Genomic DNA, 7,386 nt, shown 5'->3' with positions numbered 1-7,386 from the left:
AAGCTAAATAAAGAAAAATATTAGGTTGAACAAAAAGTAATTTCATATTACTGGCTTTATTTCAACACTTTATAAGAAAAGTCCTAATCATTCGATTTAAGCCAAGTATACCCTCCTCTTCTGTTTGATAACTTGTTGCCAACGAACATTCAACTTCATAATGCCCTTCACGTAGAAGTCCTTGTCCCAATGTCAAAAACATCGGACAACCAATTTTTACAGTTCTCTATTGAGACCAAATTTGCATGCCCAGGCGCGTTGGCCATAGAAAAGAACAGGTAGTAGTCACTTGATGCCAGGTCCGCACTGTAGAGTGGATGCATAAAAACTTCCTATCTGAGCTAAAGAAGCTTTTAATGACTCAAAAAAGATGTGTGCGGGATAGTGTAGTCTTGATGAAAGGCGATTACTCTCCTATTCCAGTTTCTTTTTGTATAGAGCCTTTTGCTAATGGTTAATAAAGGTTTTCTGATCAATGTTCAGCTAATATGACGTTTTATCTCTATATCTTCCTTGATTTTATTGAAATTTTCGACGACTGGCCTGCCAGTGCGTGGTGCATTATTCACTTCCACTACGCCAGAACGGAAGCAGTCGAATAACTGTTATGCAACACGAATCGAAAGAGTATCGCCCCCGTAAACATCCAGAAATTTTCTTGGGTGTTTTCCCTTTCAGGCACTAAAAATGTAAGCCATGGTGAGTTCTTACTTTAAGATCTACGTACTCGACGCACGATAATTGACAAATGAACTGTCCAAGCAAAATACTTTTAAAAAGCGTTTGTAGTATTTACTCACACCTTTACAGCACCAATCGTATGATTCGATGTGACCAATAATGAACAAGATGATGTACTTAGTTAACTAAAGAGCGGGAAATGTAAAATTATTTTTTCCCCAAGTTATCATAAGGAATCTCTCATTCTTGGGATTTTTGTAAAAATTTTATACTTTAAACACACCACACCACGCGTATTTTCATGTAGGAATATCTAAAAAAGCAGTTGTGAGGTTGCAGGTATCTACTTTTAGAAATTTGTGTATGGGAACATTTTAAAATTGCAAATAATTTGTAAACCATAAAACAAGTTTACTGATCAAGTGGTTTCAGGGATCGAGTACAAAAGAAAATTATTTTGTCTCCAAGTCCCACTCTTTATACCTCACACCATTCCATGATAGCAAGACTATTAGTTCAATGCACAATACGATAGAAAAAAAATATAACAACATTTATTAACTTTAGATGTGAATGGTAGTATATATAGTTCAGTATCTGCACCTTAATATTATATATACAGCTACAACATCTCAATAGAAAGCTAAAATTGTATTTTTTGATATAAATTATGCTAATTTATATCAAAAAATTATTCTAATTAATCCTTTGGAAGTGTAACAAATGGAACTTAAAGTAGCAAAAATCCACCACCCAATAAAAGTACAATAAATCAAATAAAGTATAGTAAAAAGTGTTGGGTATCTTAACACATCCCAGTAATTGGAATACAAAGCCTATAATTGACTAAAAACAACGTATATAAAATATTGAACAGTAAAAATAGAAGAACTAAAAAAATTACCTGATACGTTGAAGATATACTTTTTAGCGTTTGACAAGAAAATTTCTCGTGAATAAGTATTATGTGGCACATAATGAAGTTGAAATGCCCACAATTATATTTCTTGTAAATACATATAGACTATGAAGTTTCATTAGATCAAAATAAAACGATATCTTCAATGTATAGTTACTAACTAAAATGACTGATGTTGTAAATAAATAAAGTGTAATAAGACGTATAAATTTTAACTTGTATGATTGACTTACAAAAGTCCCAACCTATACAAAAATCGCAACTCTTATACAACATATTTATATATACTTAATGAATTAATTATATAAAAGAAGCTTCTTTTATTAAATAATTAAATGCAAGATTTTCTAGGAATATTTGTTTTCATGGAAATTTTTCGTAGATGTATAACCACAGGATATCCAAGAAGAAAATCTCTACTTACTCGACTTGATCTAATGAAATAAATTACTCGAGACTCGATACTACACTTGGAATCGATAGCTTAGAATCGTGACTCTACTTGGAAAAGAAAGCTAATTTATACTCAACAGTCCCCTTAACACTATGGATGATCCTATATTATAATCATGTACTTCAAATGAACTCAGAAGAAATCCAAGGACGGGATGAAAAATTATAGGACTTGGGCACGTAAGCAGCAACATGAGACTTAACTTGAGCTTCCAGTAAAAGGGCTTTGTTTTCCCTCTCTGCTAATATTCATAAGTATGTAGGTATGAGGTTGCGTGATCCCAGTTTTTTCTCCCGGAATTATATTTCTAATTAAATTACTTTGCGAGTTCATTAATAGTGATGCTTTTTCTAATAGGGGAGTTGGAGTTTGAAAATGCCTAAATAATAATGAACGTTATAGCTTATATACAATAATAAAAAGAGAAACTGCGTATAGGTATGAGTATGAGCCGTAGATACATACATAAATAGTTTGAATAGCAGACCACGGTAGTTAGTTAGTTAGTTTCTTGTATTAAAATAAGAAGAAAAAACCCTTCTACTTTTCTCATGAAATTCCATATTTATAATAAATATTCAAAAAGAATGAACAAGACATTCTTTAATTAAGCTGTTACTGCCTTACATAGGTAAGTACCTAGTACCTTTATTCCCCCCCCCTTCTTGATTTGTGTCTCTTTCCCCGAAAAAAATAAGAAATTATAATATTTATGGATCTACATATACATATATATTTACAGGGTGGGATTTTAAATCCGGAAAAAGCTTAGACCTAAATATCTGGGATACCCTGAAAACTATACTTATGAAAGTCTACCCATGAGATTTAGCTGACAAAACTCTATTTGAATAAGGACAAAATCCTTGAAATGTTTTTCCGAATAGGAACATTGTGTGGCCATTATTGTATGCCAGAGGCACGCCCTAGAAGACTGTTGAAATTACAAAGCTGCCCAAATCAACTATTTACAATGTTTTCCGGGCTTTAAGTCATCCGATGGGCAAAAAATGCACTCCAAACTTCCCAAAGACAAGGAAAATTTGACCTTCTCGTGCACATCCTTGTGGGCTTCCATTTTCCATGCAGTGGCCAAGGAGGCTCTCATCAAGGCTTGTATTAGGTTTAGAGCCAGGTTAGAGGCTATAGTTGAAGCTAGAGGTGGGTGGTTTAATTGATTGACCCATTCATGTAGGAAAAAAAGTTTTGTAAACTGCTGAATTATTTTCGAGAAATCAATTGTATTATACATTATCCTTAAATTTGATGTATTTAAAGTCTCCCGCCCCTTTTATAAATTTTGTACAAGTTGCGATTTTGTTCAAGTTGTAACATGTACCAAAAAATTGAGCGAGAGCCAACCCAAAAATGAAATGGGTCATTTTAAATGACTGTGCTTAGGATCATATCATCATAAGATATTCCATGAATGGATCAATATATATATATATATATTATACTGTCCAACATCAAAAATAGTACAAAACCAGTATGTGCATATATTTTTTATTGTTTTTTACTATTTTAATCAAAAACACTTATTTTTAACTTTAAACAAAGATAACTTGAGATATGAGAAAGACATATGTAGACATTTTAGAAATGATTGTAGAATTTTTCAACATTTGGCTTTAAAATATATTCAAATAATAATTCTCTATCTCCAAACCCAAGGACTTAAAACAGCTTTGAACCTTAAAAGTAGACAAAAATATAATAATACCTTTTCTTAATGCCAAGATGCTAGCAGAGAAAAAAAAAGGTCATATTTTGAATCAGGGGATCAAACTCTCTACTAAACTCTGCATAAAATAAAGTGGGATTTTGTTGGATAGTGTTATTAATGAGGGAGTTTTTGAGTATTTTAATAAATATTACTAGAATAATAGTATTCTACTTTCTTTAACATTACCCCAAAAGAATTTGAAGTTAAAATTGCAGGGCCGTAATATTTCTTTAGTTTTTTTTTTGATTGTAACGCTGTAAAAGTTCATATGCCCACAATTATATTAGTCATCAATACACATTTTAATAGATCAAAATGTTAGCTACTTCCTTTCTCGAGGCACGTACAAGAGTTCTTATCAAGGGCTGAACCAGGTTCAGGGCCAGGTTGGATACTGTGGTTGAAGTTGGAGAATGTTGATTTGAGGTATTGAATTGAACACTATTGCTCAATTCATTGACAGGAAATCATTCTAATATCTAAAGTATATTATCCTTAAATTTTCCAGATTTAAAATCCCCGCCCTGTATATAGGTATATATGTAAGCCTTCCAGAGAAATTTCCCATGGAATAACTTCCCCATTTTTTTAATCTTTTTAAAATTTATAATACGCCAATTTTTTTTTTGTTAAAAATACAGTGTTTTTTTATTCCTCATTTTTTCTCTTTCTGTTTCTCCCTTTCTTTTTTGTTAATGATTACTTTAAAAAAAAAAGAAAAAAAAAAGAAATAATATATACTACACATCTCTAATAGATGTGTGATTCATCCGGGAATTTTTTAGCCTCCCTCTTCCATAAGCAGAGCACCTGCACAATAGAAATGGACATGTATTTTTTTATTATCATCTTTTATTCCCGAATTTTTAATGTATATACGTTTGTATGTATGTATTTAAGCATTTCCCATTACAATTCTTTTCTTTCAATACTAACTACTGAATACATAGATTGGATTTTTTTATTCGTTTGACTGTCATTCTTTTTCCATATTTATAACTGAGATATTTTTTTTTTTTTTTTTTTTTTTTAAAAAAAAAAAATATATATCTATTTATAAATTCAAACAAAAAGTGCTTTTATCATATATTTTAAAATATTAGTATTATTTCTATCCATTTCTCAAAATGGCTCACTACATGGTAGGTACAGAGTGACTCTTTGATTTTTGTGAAGCTTAATAGAGTACCTTAATGGTTATGTTGGATTATCATAGTATATTCACGGCTATTCTTAGTATATTGGTCCTTAAACCTTCGTTTATTTAACATGGTTACGTATCTGGGTAAAAAGTACCTACAGGATTTATAATTGAACGATTATAATAATGAGATCAATTAAATATTGTATTCTTTTTCTAACTATTTAATCTATATGTCACTCGTTCATATGAATTAAAACGCTAAAAATACTTGTATGAATATAAGACATTGATATAAAAAATGTATCCTGAGTTGTGGGTTTCAAACAACCAAAAAAAACAAAAAAAAGTTTCAAAACACTTAACCCCTCCTCCTTGAATATACTTTATAAATATGTTCCTCTCGATCTTAATTTACGAATCTGAGATCTGGAATCCTTACAAAATCTATCTGATTAATTCCCTGGAGAATATGTAAGTCGGTTTTGTGGTTTTTTTCTTTATTGGAGGTAACAGCAACTATCTATTGACCTCATCACTTTGTATCATAGACTTCTCATTAAGGTACTATTACGCTTCACATAATTTTAAACAAAAAAATAAACCCACCACCCTGGATATTAATCAAAGGCTACCTCCTCAACAAAACCAGACTCTCTGATCACAACACCATCCCAAAACACAATATAGATATTTGCAAGCAATGTTTTTATTATAGATCGGCTAGCCTTTTGAATTATATACCTATATGCTTTCGTAAGATAAGTAAGACTGTTTTTAGTTAATTATTTTCTTGATTGGGATATTTAAATATATATTATTAACATTGTAACGTAACTTTGTCCGAATATTTGGATACCATTTTTTTTTTTTTTTTTTTGGAAAATACATTTATTGATCTCATTTATTTTCGGAAAAATTTTCTTGACGACCTCAAAGAGTCCTTGAAGATGTTTTATAGAACCTAGACTGGGAATATATGTAGAGCAGTGTAAATTTTGTCAACTATGATATAGACGGCTATATTTAACAAAGACGGGCCTAAATGTAATAAATCAATATTTGATGGAACAAGTCGAATTTAAGAATGATTGATAAATTTACTTAAAGCAGCATAGTTCACAGAATATACATTACAATGTATTTACGAGTAGTATCAGAGTAGACATTAAAAATTTATCATTTCTACAGAGGGCACATCAAAAAAATTACATCAATAATATTAGGTTGGGGAATAATTAATTTCGTATTTTCCGCCCTTTTTTAACTAAGTATGTCTTGTTCATCATTGGTCACATTGGATCATAAGTGTGAGTATATACTACTAACGCTTTTTGTACAGTGTTGTGCTTGACCGGTTCAATTGTGTATTATCTTGCGTCGAGTCAGAAAGGTAGAAATGTATTATGTTTTAAAAATCTCATGTACCAAAACAAAATCGATCCATTTTTGAAGTGGATTGTTACGTAGGATGAAAAATGGATCACTTACTTCAATATAATTGACCATGGCCAAGCCAAGATTGTCTACCGGGTAGGTGGTTCTGCTTGTTTGCTGGATAAATCTACCATGAGCTGCTTCTGTATGATTAAATGATCAATTTTGCCCTTTACTGTGATCAGCTCGACTGTTTGAAGCTGGCAATTGAACAAAAGCGGCCAGCATTGGTGAATAGGATAGGAATCGTGTTTCAGAGGCGCCATGCTGCAAACATGGCATTTACCCTACTATCCAGATTTGGTACCGAGTGTCTACCGCCTGTTCCCTTCTATAGCTAAAGCGCTTGTGGGAACAATTTTGGCCTCAATAGAGATCTATGAAAATTGGTTGTCCAAGTTTTTTACGCAATGGGACAAGGGCTTCTACAAAAAAGGGGATTATGAAGTTGGATTCTCGTTAGCAACAAGTTATCTATCAGAAGGGTGCATATTTAGGTTAAATCAAATGATTATCACTCTTCTTATAAAGCATTGAAATGAAGTGAAAAAATACGAAATTACTTTTTTCCCATCCTATTATATCGACCATTGAACGAATATTCTATTTTTTGTAATATCCTCATAACAAACACTCTGAATTCTTGATTTGCTTTATTTTCCAGCCCTTTTTTTTTATTTTTTGCACTTATAAAAAATGATGTCCAATGGATCAAATTTTTAAAAACCTAGAAATGAATATTCAATTATAATTTACCTTTTTGAAACAAAGATTAATTTTGGATCTTTCAACAAATGTATGGGTAAGATTACATTCATAGTTTAAAATTTATGGTTTTCTTATTTAAATACATTTGAAACAAGTTACTTAAATTGGATGATATTTGTTATTTAATATCTCATTCCAGGATATCTCGGGACTCTTAAATGATTACCTTGGATCTCGTTGAGGGTCAATTTCTCAGTAAATGAGATTAGTTAGTAATATGATAGCCAAGTCAACTTTATACAAATTCTGTCCAAAAACAT

Source organism: Lepeophtheirus salmonis, chromosome 9 (assembly GCF_016086655.4).
Source record: "Lepeophtheirus salmonis chromosome 9, UVic_Lsal_1.4, whole genome shotgun sequence".
Classification (NCBI taxonomy): Eukaryota; Metazoa; Arthropoda; class Copepoda; order Siphonostomatoida; family Caligidae; genus Lepeophtheirus; species Lepeophtheirus salmonis.
This window is presented reverse-complemented; position numbering follows the sequence as displayed.